Source organism: Tursiops truncatus, chromosome 21 (assembly GCF_011762595.2).
Source record: "Tursiops truncatus isolate mTurTru1 chromosome 21, mTurTru1.mat.Y, whole genome shotgun sequence".
Taxonomy (NCBI): domain Eukaryota; kingdom Metazoa; phylum Chordata; class Mammalia; order Artiodactyla; family Delphinidae; genus Tursiops; species Tursiops truncatus.
Genome location: NC_047054.1, coordinates 21971775 through 21985582, shown reverse-complemented (window position 1 = coordinate 21985582; position 13808 = coordinate 21971775). Strand labels below are relative to the sequence as shown.

The window sequence follows — 13808 nt, the reverse complement described above, 5'->3', positions numbered from 1 at the left end:
CTTCCCGGATTCTCCATCCTCGCTGTTAACTCTGTGAGCTACCCCATATTCTACCAATAAGTTCCTTTTCTTCTTACAATAACTGAAGTGTGTTGTTTGCAAGTGCTGAAGGGGCAGATACACAGGTAAACAGAGCCAGCTTCATCCAGCTTAGGAGATAAATCTTACGTTGAGATTCCACAGCTGCAGAAGCCAGCCTGTATGATCCATCTCCCTCTGCCTCTCCAAGAAACTGGTGTCCTTTACACATTCTAAATTGCTTATCCTTTCACTCTGCTGAGCTGTTCTTTAGAAGACCTGCAGTGAAAGAGGAACAGATTTTGATGCAGAAATGGAGAAGATAGGAGTGGTATTTAAGATGGTGGCAAATGGTAAGAGCTCAGTGTAAAAGCCAAAGGCAAACATCTTGCTCATTATAGACTGTGAAACCTCTCAGGCAGGAGTTTGAGTTTGCTGATGTCATGCTCCTTTAGTTTGTTTAGCACCGCAGCATCCTGGAACATAGCTGAGTCAATCCACTTAGCCATGGTCACATGGAGCAGTTTGGAAGGGGCCACAACCAGCCTGGACCTGGTCCCTGAGGGATGGAGGGGAAATTGCTGCAGGTGTGGGGAAACAGCTTGGTGTGGTAGAGAGAGCATAGCAAGCAGCGTGCTTGGTGTTGAGGCTGCCTGTTATTGACATGAGGCATGGGATCCTTTCCCCAGACACGCCAGGGGCGGTGGCGGGGGGCGGTCCTGACTCTCCACAGACAGTCATTAGATAAGCAGTGCAGCAGGAAGCATAGACCCAAACCTTGAATGGAGAAGAAGGTGGAGTTCAGGACTCCTGTGGAGTTCAATCCAATCAGAGTCCAGATTTTAAAGAGATTGCAGAACCCCAGGATTTATATGATAGTGATGCAGAGGAAAAGAAAACAGGGCAAATGTCAGTCACCAGACTTGGGACAAAGGAAGGCAGGATCATCAGCAAAAATGGATTTGATATAAAGACTAGAACCTTCTATCTCTGCTGTCTACGTCAAGGTCATTGCCAGGGGAAGGACAGCAGCAGGGCCAGGCTTCCAGATGGTGTCCACATGCTCTGATAGAAAAAGGACAGGACGCTGCAAAGACTGAATGCCCACTAGTAATGCATCTTGCCTCACTCAGTTTTTCCTGCCAAATTTGACAGCATCAGAAATCCAGGAGAATCCTATAGAAGGAGCTGGTCTAGGCCCCATCTAAAGACCAATAAGAAAAGCAGAAACTCTGCAAAAGATCCATTTTCTTTTATTTATTGTAGGGAAAGAGACTCCAAAACTTCCCTCTGTTACTGTTCTACCTTTTATTTTCTACTTTTGTTTTGTGTCTGACTCAACGCTCTCAACTTTGATTAAAATTGGGTCAATGGCTTCATGTGTATACTTGTTACTATGCTCAAAGAAATTCCTCATTTGCTTCAAGTTTGAAATTATGCCACCTAATTCAAATGTAGAGTGTATGTGCTGTATTCTGGGTTTTGAGGATTCAAACATGAATAAAATATAGTCCTGCCTTTGGGAAACTTACAGAGTAATTTGTAGTTGCCTTTTCTTAAGACAAATCAATCCCCGTTCTTATAAACTTGTTCAGCAACTTACAAAGGAGAGGAAATTGGAATGGAAAAATGCAAGGATAAGGGGAAAGGACAAGAAAGGCAGAAAAGCATACAATGATGAACCCCATCATTCCTGCTTCTGAGACTGTCTGTCTCCCAGCACAGAAGACTAGGGCTGCCACAGCAGGACACCTGCTTGTCCACAGCATTCATTTCACACCAATCTGACATACACAAAGAAAGCCAGTGTGATTTACTCCCTGACTGACTGACCAACAGACACAGGGTGGTGTGTATGTAATAAACTGTTACCCACAGGACTTTTGCCTCACTTGATGACAACAAGAGGAACAAAGATACACATACACACACTAACGCACGTACGACTCCTTCCCCCTAACCCTCCACATACACATAGGTGTAGAAAGCTTTATAAATATAAAATCAAAGGCAAAATATTATACAGGAAATTACTTGTGTACCCATCTTCTATGTAGCAAAAAGCAACCAGAAACAAAAGTACAAGGCAAATGACCACTGACAACATGAGAGGTCTTATATACAGAGAGAGCTCAAACAATTCAAGAATAAAAAGGCTAACACAATAGCTAAATCGACATAAGAGATTAATAGAAATCCACAGAAGAAAAAACATAAATATTAAACATGTATGGAAAAAGTATTCAATCTCCCTAGTAAGTAATTTAATTAAAATGATAATTATAACAAAATTATAACAAATGAGATCCCAGTTTTCCTTTATTAAATTGACTGATATTTTAAACAGATCTCAGTGTTAGCAAGGATGTGGAAGCTCTCCAAGGACGATCTGTGTTGGACTCATTGTGATTTATTACACCAGTTCTTAAGCCCCAAGTCAGCAGAACACTCCAGGGTGTTCCAAGACCACAATCTGTGACCAGTGGCTTTCTTTCCTTAGAAACAGTCAAGCTAAAGGAGAAAATGTGCAAAATCATGTGTTTTTCTCCAACGTATCTCTTATAAGAACTTCAGCACTTGCAGGAGTAAAAGGACAAAATCGATTAACAAGATGCCAGCAAATATGAACGTAAAAACCTGGAAATAGCCCATCTTTCGTAGTTCAATAGTTTGCTGGGTTTCATTTTTGTTGATGTTGCTTGTGAACTTTTGTGTTTATGATTTTATGTTACGAAGATCATACGGCCATATTTTCTGCTGACAAATTATTCCTACTTCACACGACGGGATTAAACATAAATACTTTGCGCTACTCCCCAGGGAACACCATGATTTCCACATGTCTCTTCACTTCAGCCACTCACTCATTCCTTCAATAGATATTCACAGTACTCCCTACATGCTGGGCAGAGTTCTGGAGGCTGGAGATACAATCATGAGCAAATTAAAGTCCCCGTTCTCACAGAGCTTACATCCTTGTGGGAGAAAACAGACCATAAACAATAAAAGATAAATATCTAACGTGACAGATGGTGATAAGGAAAGTAGAAGAAAAAGTCAGCAGGGTGGGAGGGGTAAGGAGCACTGGGGGAAGTGGGAGAGGGGGTGAGAGTGCTGTAACTTACAGGATGGTCAAAGAGGGTCCCCCTAATAAGGGGATATTTGAGCAGAGTCCACAAGAGAGGAAAGGATAAGACATGCACTGATCTGAGAGAAGAACATTCCATTTAGAGGGAAGAGCAAGTGCAAAAGGTCCTGAGGTGGGAGCACACTTAGCATGTTCAAAGAACAGCCAGGAGGGCTTCCCTGGTGGCGCAGTGGTTGAGAGTCCGCCTGCCGATGCAGGGGACGTGGGTTCGTGCCCCGGTCCGGGAAGGTCCCACATGCCGCGGAGCGGCTGCGCCCGTGAGCCATGGCCTCTGAGCCTGCGCGTCCGGAGCCTGTGCTCCGCAACGGGAGAGGCCACAGCAGTGAGAGGCCCGCGTACCGCAAAAACAAAACAAAACAGAAAAAGAACAGCCAGGAGGCCTCTTTGGGCAGAGCAGAGAAAGAGGGTGATACTGGTGGGTGATGAGGGCTGGTAGGAAGCAGGGGCTGGACAGATCATACAAGGCTTTATAGACAGGGTGACCATACATCTCATTTGATAGCCCTGTTTATGCCTATTGTTCTGGGATAATTTGTCATACCTCCCCCTTTCATTCTAAAAATGTCCCTGTTTATAGGATAAATCATATGGTCATTCTATTTATGGACCATTATATGGGTTTCGGCTTTTGCTCTGAGCAAAGGAAAAAGCCACTGAAGGGTTTAAAGCAAAGAAGTAACATGCTATGACTTTCATTTTTTTAAAAAAAGGGGGGCACTGGTGGAAGCAGGGAGATCAGCTGAAGACTTCTGTGGTCATCTAAGCAAAAATAATGGTGGTTTGGGCTGGGACAGAAGTAGTGAAGAAGCAGTGGAACTCGGAATAGATCTTGAAGGTAAGGCTTACAGGATAGACTTATAGATTGCACTGGAGAGTGAGAGGAAGAGCAGAGTCACAATGACTCCAGTGGAATGTGTTTGGAACCCCTGATTAATCATATACTTTGGTTTCCACAGAACCTTCATATATCATGGAATCTGCTTGTTTGAAGTGTAGGTCTTGGTACATTCACTGTTTGTTTGTGTTTTTTTAATTCATTAATTTATTTATGGCTGCGTTGGGTCTTCGTTACTGTGTGCGGGCTTTCTCTAGTTGCCGTGAACAGGGGCTATGCTTCGTTGTGGTGCGCGGGCTTCTTATTGCAGTGGCTTCTCTTGTTGAGGAGCACGGGCTCTAGGCGCGTGGGCTTCAGTAGTTGTGGCATGTGGGCTTCAGTAGTTGTGGCTCGTGGGCTCTAGAGCGCAGGGTCAGTAGTTGTGGCGCACGGGCTTACTCGCTCCATGGCACGTGGGCTCTTCCCGGACCAGGACTCTAACCCGTGTCCCCTGCATTGGCAGGCGGATTCTTAACCACTGCACCGCCAGGGAAGTCCCACATTCACTGCTGATGGGAACAAAACATTCATCACCAAAAATAGATAATCTAGTAAATAGAGATTATGGTCTGAGAGCTCAAAGAACCACAAAATGAGGAGTAAATGTATTATTGGAATCTTTCTGGAGTCTCAAATCAAACTGGCACAGGCTCTATAGGGCAGTTCAGGGCTGTTCAAAGCTGCTGGTGATTCACACAAGGTGATGCATCTCAAAGGACAGATGCTTAATCAGCTTTCTGACTCCACACGAGGAACCAATCTTCAGCTTTGGGAGAAAATGCTGCTTGCTGAACCTAGTTAACTCCCTTTTTGCTGCACACGTAATTCTACATGGCCATTTTCCAGCAGAAGAAGATACGTACAGTAGATGATTCCTGCTCTGTGCCAGGGTCTCAGTGATGATGAGTCTGTTCTGCCATTTAGGGCTGAGGAAGGATCATTGGAGGCTGAAAATGTTGTCAAGTGGCTACGTGTGACACATGCCTCATCCAAATCCCCAAAACTATAAAAAACATTGAATAGTATTGGATAACTCAGAAACTTGTTTCATATGGAACTTTGATGCCATGTTAATGATATTTTCTGGTCACTTCCTTAAGAACCCTATAGGGCTTTTATTTGCCTTTCTGTTTAACTAATGAGAAATACAGTAAACATTGTCCTACTAGAATAAGGCTACATTGACCTCTGCTAGTTCTCTCCCCATTGATTTAGGGCATTTCTTCCTTTTATTTCTACCAGAGAAGTTTTGTAGATTTCTTCAAAGAGATTTTTCACGTTTCTTTTTAAGCATATTCTGGGTATTTTATAGTTTTATCCCTAGTGTGAACGGATCTTTTTTCCATTACATTTTCTAACAGATAATTGCTATAAGAAGAAAAGCAATTGGCTTTTGTACATAACTTTCTCTACATTTTACTGATCATACTTATTGGTTTCAACATTTTTTCAGCTGATTTTCTAGGATTTTCTATGTATGAAAATATATCATTAGAAAATAATCATGTTTGTGTCATCCCATTGACTATAGTCTTCCTAACAAGGTTGGATGCTGGCAATAATTGGGGGGCATTCTTGTCTTGTTCCTGACTTTTATAGGAATTCCATTGTTAATCCACCATTTAATACGATAGTTGCTATTGGTTTCTGCTATGTAAGGAAGCTTCCTTTGGTTCCTAGTTACCAAGAACTTTTATTAGCATTAGTGGGGGTCTTAGGGTACCAGTGAATAACACCCTATCTGTTCCCCACCTTGAGTCTGGAACCTTTTCTGAACACAAGAATCAGACTGGAGCAGATCAAAACACCAGCTTAATTGGCAAGACTAATTGGACAAGGTGGCGTAGACATTGTGGATTCAGGTGGCTTCCTAATTCTTCATCTGGGAAATAAACTCATCCGGGTCAAGGCAGGTAACAGCAAACCTCCTCCACAGAGGCACAGCTGCCCTGATAAATACAAAATCACATGGAAGGAAAGCATTCCAGAAAGGAGCCTCTCTCGCAAGTAAGCACAGAAGGGGCAGAGCCAAGAAATCTCAGACTTTTCTCAAAAACTCACCAGACATTCCGTGGGGAGAAAGACACAGAGAGAGGACAGACATGTTATTCTTAGAAATTCCTCTATGGGGACTTCCCTGGTAGTGCAGTGGTTAAGAATCACCTGCCAATGCAGGGGACACGGGTTCGAGCCCTGGTCCGGGAAGATCCCACGTGCCGTGGAGCGACTAAGCCCATGCGTCACAACTACTGAGCCTGCACTCTAGAGCACGTGAGCCACAACTACTGAAGCCCACGCTACTAGAGCCCATGCTCCGCAACAAGAGAAGCCACCACAATAAGAAGCCCGTGCGCTGCAACGAAGACTAGCCCCCGCTCACTGCAACTAGAGAAAGCCTGTGCGCAGCAATGAATATCCAATGCAGCCAAAAATAAATAAATAAATGTATTAAAAAAAAGAAATTCCTCTATGGAAAGATGAGGCCCACTGCATGGAGCTTCCCCTCACAAAAATGGCTGCCCAATTTTGTCCAAAGATTGTTAGGCATCAGTATTAGTTACCTATTGCTACATAACAAGTTGCCACCAACTTAGCCACTTAAAACGACATGCATTTATGGTCTCACGGTTTCTGTGAGTCAGGAATCTGGGCATGTCTTAGCTGGGTCCTCTGCTTGGGGTCTCTTATGAGGGTGCAATCGAGCTGTTGGCCAGAACTGGTGTCTCATGTGAAGGCTCAACTGGGGAAGGATCGGCTTCCAATCTCAGTTACATGGTGGTTGGAAGAATCCAGCTGGCTCTTGGCCAGAGGCCACCCTCAGTTCCTTGCCATGTGGGCCTCCCCAACATGGCAACTTACTTCCTCAAAGCCAGCAAGAGGGAGAGTCTGTTAACAAGAGGAAAGTTAGAAACTTTTGTAATTTAATCAAGGACATGACGTTCCCTCAATGTTGTTGAATTCTGTTGGTTAGAAGCAAGTTGTACTCAAGAGGAGACTGCATAGGTGTGAACACCAGAAGGCAGGAAACCAGTGGGGGCCATCTTAGAGGTTGCTGAGCACAGGCATCTAGAAATAAGACACAACTAATACATTTAAAAATTGCGAGCTATTCCTAAATTCCTCAAAGAAAAGTTGCTTGAATCATGACATGTTATTCTTTTAATTAACTGTTAGATTAAATTACTAATATTTTATTTAGGATATTGATATATGAATATATTTATAATATATTTGGTATACAATTTTTAGTGGGTTTGGAATCTGGATTATGATAGCCGAAAAAGTTGAATTGGTAAGTGTCCATCTTTTTTCATACTCTGACAAAATTTAATAACATAGGAATTACCAGATCCTTTGAAGTTTGGAGAGGACCCTCCTGTAATACCATTTGGATGTAAGTTTTTAATAAAATTGAAAGTCTCTGATTGTTGGTATATTTAAGTGTTGTACATTACCTTGTCAACTTTGGTCCTTTAAATTTTCCTTAAAAGAATGTATTTTATGTAGATTGTCAATAATTTTGGCATAACTAATCATTTTCACATAATTTTAAACTCCTCTATATCTGCAATTATATTTCCCTTTCTCATTCTTAATATCGTATGCATGTATCTTCTGAAGTGTTTTCTTGCCTAAATTTACCAGCAATAGTCTCTCTTGATGTTTTTAAAAAAAAACAGCTGTACAGTTTTAAACTTACTCTTTTCTAATTCTTTATTAATTTATTTTTCCAACTTCCCCTTGTTCATTTTTTAAATAACTTCTTGAGTTAAATTTTAGTTAGTTTTCCATGTTTCTTATTTGATCACAAGATAATTTAAGGCTCAGAATTTTTCTCTGAGTATGGTTTTGGCTGTATCAATACCTATAGGGTCTGATGTGTGCTATTTCCATTTTTATTACCCCTAAGTAGTCTGGATTTTAGATTTGATTTCCTCATTTATTCAAGAGGTATGATTTTAAAAAGTAGTTTTGCTATAATTTTTAAGTTGTTAGACCATTTTGTCATCTTCTAATAGTTAATTTCCAGTTTATTATAGCACAATCAAATAATATGTCTTATAATAATACTAATTTTTGCATTTTATTGAGATTCTCTTTGTGGCTTAGTACATGATCAACTTTTGCAAATGTTCACTGGGGATTTGAAACAACCGTAAAGAACAAAATATTTTATGTCTACAATTAAGGTTACTGTATATTCAAAACATTTATGGTCTTATTTATCTTTAAACTATTCAATCTGTTTTAATACTAAAAGTATTATTAGTATTAAAAGTAATTTAGATATTACTTTTTAAAAAGTAATTTAAAATATTAAAAGTAATATTAAAATCTACCACTAATATTGTGATCTATTAAATTATCATCAGCCTCCCAATAGTTTTATTGCCTTATGTACATTTTTGCTATGCTAATCAGTGCATGAGGTTTTATAACTATAGGTTTTGTTATTGTATTTTTTATTATTTTTAATATCATCTTGCCCCATTTAGATCCTTTTGTTCTTAATTTTACTTTGTGTGATATTCTTGCCACCCTGCTGTTTTTTGTTGTTTTTTTCAGTATTTATTTATTTATTTGGTTGTGCTGGGTGTTAGCTGTGGCAGGCCAGCTCCTTAGTTGTGGCATATGCACTCTTAGTTTCGGCATGCATGTGGGATCTAATTCCCTGACCAGGGATTGAACCCGGGCCCCCTGCACCGGGAGCACAGAGTCTTATCCACTGCACCACCAGGGAAGTCCCCACCCTGCTGTATTTTTATTATGCTTTACTAGTATATCCTTTCCTACCCTTTTATTTTAAAACTTATTGTGAATTTTTTAAGGTACAACCTTGTAACAGTTATGCAGCTAAATTGTTTTTGAAACAATCTTTGTTTTGGTAGGGATTTTAACCCATTAAGGTTGATTACTTTCACCTACTTGAGCTAACTGTTAGAAATATAGTACAAATATCTTGGACAGATGAGGGCTTGGGCTCATATATTCTATAAAAATTTTTCTTGCTCTCTCCTATTTTAGCCAGAGCTGGTCTTGAAGAAAATGATCAACTTTGCACTGAACAAATGTAGGATTTTGGTGAATTTGGGTGGCAAGCAAATGAAGGGTTAACTGCCTCGACTTTGATCTACTGTTGGCATCCTATGCGTAACTGAAGTAGAGGCACAGAGTAGAGGTCTGTGGGCCATGTTCTCATGGCAAAAACTATGTTTACAATATTTCCATGCATCTCAGCTCCTCTGCAGTGATGACTGATGTGGCAGCAATGTTGTTCTATAGCTTGTCTTAAAGGGCCAGGCCAACGATTTTAGGGTATTAGAGTACAGAGAAATACTGAGAATGTTGCATTTGTCAATTCTGTCTTTCTTTAACAAGGGGATGGCATCCTTGCTCAGGCTAATCTCAATAAATCTCCAGGTCTCCAGAAACCCTTCGCGTTCTTCATCATCCTAACTTCTTCAGAAATTGGGCAGAGGTCAGTTCTTTGCATGTTGAGAGCTCTGACGGTTCCCTATTCTATTAATATGAAAATTAAACTAGATGAAAAGACAAGGTGACTGTATTGAAAGAAAATAGATGGATTGGCTAACAATCCTCTTTTGTTCTGTTTGAAATACTCTAAGTAAAATCAGAGAAAGAAAAGATAATATACTTTTATTCCATTCCCAACGCTCCTCCTGTAAAAGTTACTTGAAAAAAAAGCCTCTAGTAAATGTGGAATCCTAAATAAGAAATAAGACAGCCTTGTGATGTCTCTGGAAGAATAAAAGGTAAAATTTGCATTACTATAGAAAGTTACTAAGGGTGATGTTATGAGAAGGAAAAGTGAGGATTTTTTAAATGACATTTTAAAATTCACATGTAATTTCTCACTTGTGTACCTAAGTCCAGGCACTTAAGGTAAGATGTTAAACTAGTTTATGTATATTCTAGGATTGAACAGCTAGGTAAATATATGAGGACTAGAGTTCTCATTGTCAGAGAAAGGAGTTACAAATGAGAAAGGAGGAAGGTAAGAAGGAGCCCTATGGGTTCGGATTGCAGCTGGAGATAGTAGGCACTTATGGTTTTTAATAGGTGTCCAGATATTGATAGGAATAAATGTGTCTATAATATATATTTCTTAGCTCTGCCCACTGAGAGGCCTAGAGGTAATGACACTTCAACAGCAATGAGAACAACCATCTCCAAGATCTTAGACTCTAAACACCATTCTCCAAGAAAAGGAACAGTCTTCCTGGAAGAAAGAGCTGATTCCAGGGCTGGAGCAGGGAAAGAATCAGATGAGCTTGGAACATCTTGATACATCAGAGAGTAAGAAAGAAAGTGCCTGAGGGATAATAGGGGCATGTCAGAAAGGACATAGGAACCTCTTTGAAGGGGCTCCTAATGGCCTAACCCAGGGATAATTTGAACAAGAAAATAAATGATGGTAGTAATGGATTGATAACTCATAGACAATAAATAAGAATCCATGAGCCCTTACTGATATGAACAATTTTAAAATAAATAAATGAGAGAAAAGGAAGCTCTTCCTTACTGTACAATTTCAACTAAAAAATATAGAAGGAATGATAGAAAGCCACCATTTGGAAAAACACCACAGTAATAATTGCTTCAGGTAAGAAGCATCAAAGGATGCTAAAAGGAATAAGTGAATGTATGATGAGAAACAGGATATTTAGTCTCAAAGTATCTCTTCATAAGAGACTTAGTGTTTACAAAGGGAAAAAAATAACTAGATAAAAAGAATGAAATTTTGCCATTTGCAACCACATGGATGGACCTAGAGGGTCTAAGTGAAATAAGTCAGACAAAGGCAAATACTGTATGATATCACTTATATGTGGAATCTAACAAATAAAGCAAACTGGTGAGTATAACAAGAAAGAAACAGACTCACAGATATAGAGAACAAACTAGTCGCTACCCAGTGGGGAGAGGGAAGCAGGGAGGGGCACGATAGGGGTAGGAGATCAAGAGTTACAAACTACTAAGTATAAAGTAAATAAGCTACAAGGATACCTTGTACAACAGGGAATATAGCCAATATTTTATAATAACTATAAATGGAATATAACCCTTAAAATTGTGAAGCACTACGTTGTATACCTGAAACTGATATAATATTGTACATCAGCTATGCCTCAATAAAAAAAGAAAACTGTATAAAGGAGGAGCCCACCTTAACCAAAGTGCACCTCACAAATAATGGGACATTTCTGATACATGTGCCAAAGATATACAACCTGTATCCCATCACAAGGAGCCATCAGGCAAACCCAAACTGAGGGATATTCCACAAAATAATTGGCCTGTACTCTCCAGAGGCGTCAAGGCCATGAAAGACAAAGAAAGACGGAGGAAACATTGCAGATGAAAGGAAACTAAGGGGACAGGAAAATTAAGTTCCAGGTGAGATCCTTGATTGGATCTTGGACCAGAAAAAGAACATTAATGGGCCACGTGGCAAAGTTTGAATGTCTAAATATTAGATCTTAGTACTGTATCAAGCTTAATCTCCTGATTTTGATGGTTGTACTAAAATACTCCCATAGCTGTGACTATGTCAGATGTTAAATTTGGGGACTCTGGGTGAAGGATATACAGTACTTTTTTGCATTTTTTAAACCCTGAAATTATTTCAAACTAAGAGTTTAAAAACGGGGAAAAAATGCTCCCAGCAATACTTCTCTGTGGATAGGCCATACATCCTTGCCTCTTGCCCTTTCCATGTGGTTTTGAACTTGGGAATTTGCTGGGCTGTGAGATCCCCACACCTTACAGCAGTTATAACCATGTGTTTAGGCTCCCAGAGACTGAGTCCAGACGAAGTAACACACAGCACAGACGCAGTCTGGGACAAGCAAAATTCTTGTCTTTTTTTCCTCACTGTATTTTCTTCTTGCTTTCTGGCCACATCAGCTTTAGGCTGCAACTAAAACTAGATGAGGTCCAATTGCTTCAAAATACAGCTTGGGGGACTTCTCTGGTGGTCCAGCTGGTTAAGACTCTGCACCTCAAATCAGGGGGCCTGGGTTCGATCCCTGGTCGGGGAACTAAGATCCCACATGCCACACGGTGTGGCCAAAATTTTAAAAAAAAATTTTTTTTAAACTACAGCCTGACAAGACACTTATGGTAGTAAGTTCAGGCCACGAGCTGAGACTCCTGTGGAGGCTGGGCTGGGCTGGGGGACAGGATGTGGCTCCCAGCCACTCATCCCCCACTTGGAAAAGGTTCTGCTGGCCTAAATCTGTATTCGGACAGATAAACGCTCAGGTGTTCTGTGACAGGAGACCGAGCATCTGCTTTCAGTACAGGATAAAACGAATTCTCGTTCCTGGGCAGGTGCTCACCTCTATGGAGGCTTCAAAGACAGGAAAGGGTGCTTTCTCCCTCCGAGGGCGTCTGGTTACCGTCCACATTCTCCTGCAAGACTGCATTTCTGCTGGGATTTAGAGGTTTCAGAAGTTTATACTTTATATTCTCATTCCTCAGAGACAGAAGGCCTGGTCTTTCATTCCATTTAAATGAAAATAGTTTCCCTTAAACCCAATAGTTGCTTTTTCTTGATATGGTTGTGGGCTCCTTTTGTACTAAACCTAATAGATTTATTCTAATATCCTTGCCTACGTGAAAAAAATGCAGTGTACATTAATTGCTCTCTGAATCACTGAGAGACTGTGGGTATGATGATGTATGGTAATTACCATACAGGTAACATTAGGAATAGTCGTGTCTCATAAATGGGAAACAAGCAACCATGGATCACAGTGCCTATTTCTTGCATTTTTAATACACGCCAGAGCTGCAAAGCGGGTCTGGCGGAAGAAATCGCTGCTGGATTCACTTTCTGCTGCAGATATGGAAAATCATTTGATTTTTGCTGGAGCAAGACATCCTATTTTCTGTTTAGACCTTCAGACACTGTGTGTGTGCCTGGATTCCCAAGTAAGTGAGGCCACGAGAGGGCTGCCCTAACCATCCAGGCACTTCGGCTCAGGCTTTCTACAACCTCCCAAGAAAAATATGCAAGACTCTTGAGAGATGCTAATGGAATGCCATTTGCACCGACTTTGAAATTATCTTGGAGGTGAGGAGTCAAGATGGAAATTGGTGACTGTAAATTTTAATTCTGAATCCTGCCCCTACCAACACTAAACCTTCCCTAGGGACAAGCTGCTTGGTCATCTGCATGTATGACAAGTTCCCGCCTCCTGTTGCCAGTTGTTGCTTGCTGCCGGCTGAAAAATGTGTTTAAAATTGAACTTTTTTTTTTAAGAAAAGAGAAAAACCTAAGACCCCAAAATAGGGTACTTTTTCCTTCTGGGAAAAACTTGCTCAAATGGAGAGTTTTTAATGAATACTGATATGAATATGAATATGAAATGAATGATTAACAGCTCTGTAAGCCAGTGACAGATGTTCAACCCAATAAAACACAGCCTTGTATGCCATCGGCAGCCCTCCCAACAGAATTAAAGTACAGTTCTAATCAATATAGAAAACATCTCCTGTCTTTCTTCCACTTGAAAAGAGCCACTTGGTTTCCTCAATACCAGACGGGTTGTTTTAAACACTCGTTATAATTTATTGCCTTGGCACGGGCTTTATGGTGAGGAGTGTGGTTGTTAAATTTCATTCATACAAATCTCATTACTTTTTAATTATTTTGCAGCGAAAACAAAAACTGAAGATAGCGCTAAAATACACAGGCAATTCTAACTTATATTCTAGCATATAGAACAATAACAGAAACCC

The 13808-nt window shown here is 40.4% G+C and overlaps 1 long non-coding RNA gene across 1 annotated transcript in view; it reads right to left on the bottom strand.

The window, feature by feature from the left end:
* The window catches only part of LOC109547664 (uncharacterized), a 68470-nt gene extending 55978 nt beyond the window's left edge, over positions 1–12492 (bottom strand). Inside the window, exon 1 of the long non-coding RNA XR_012329018.1 lies at positions 12404–12492. This is a non-coding gene — a long non-coding RNA (uncharacterized lncRNA). The remainder of the gene's footprint in view (positions 1–12403) is intronic.
* Between the last annotated feature and the right edge of the window lie 1316 nt (positions 12493–13808).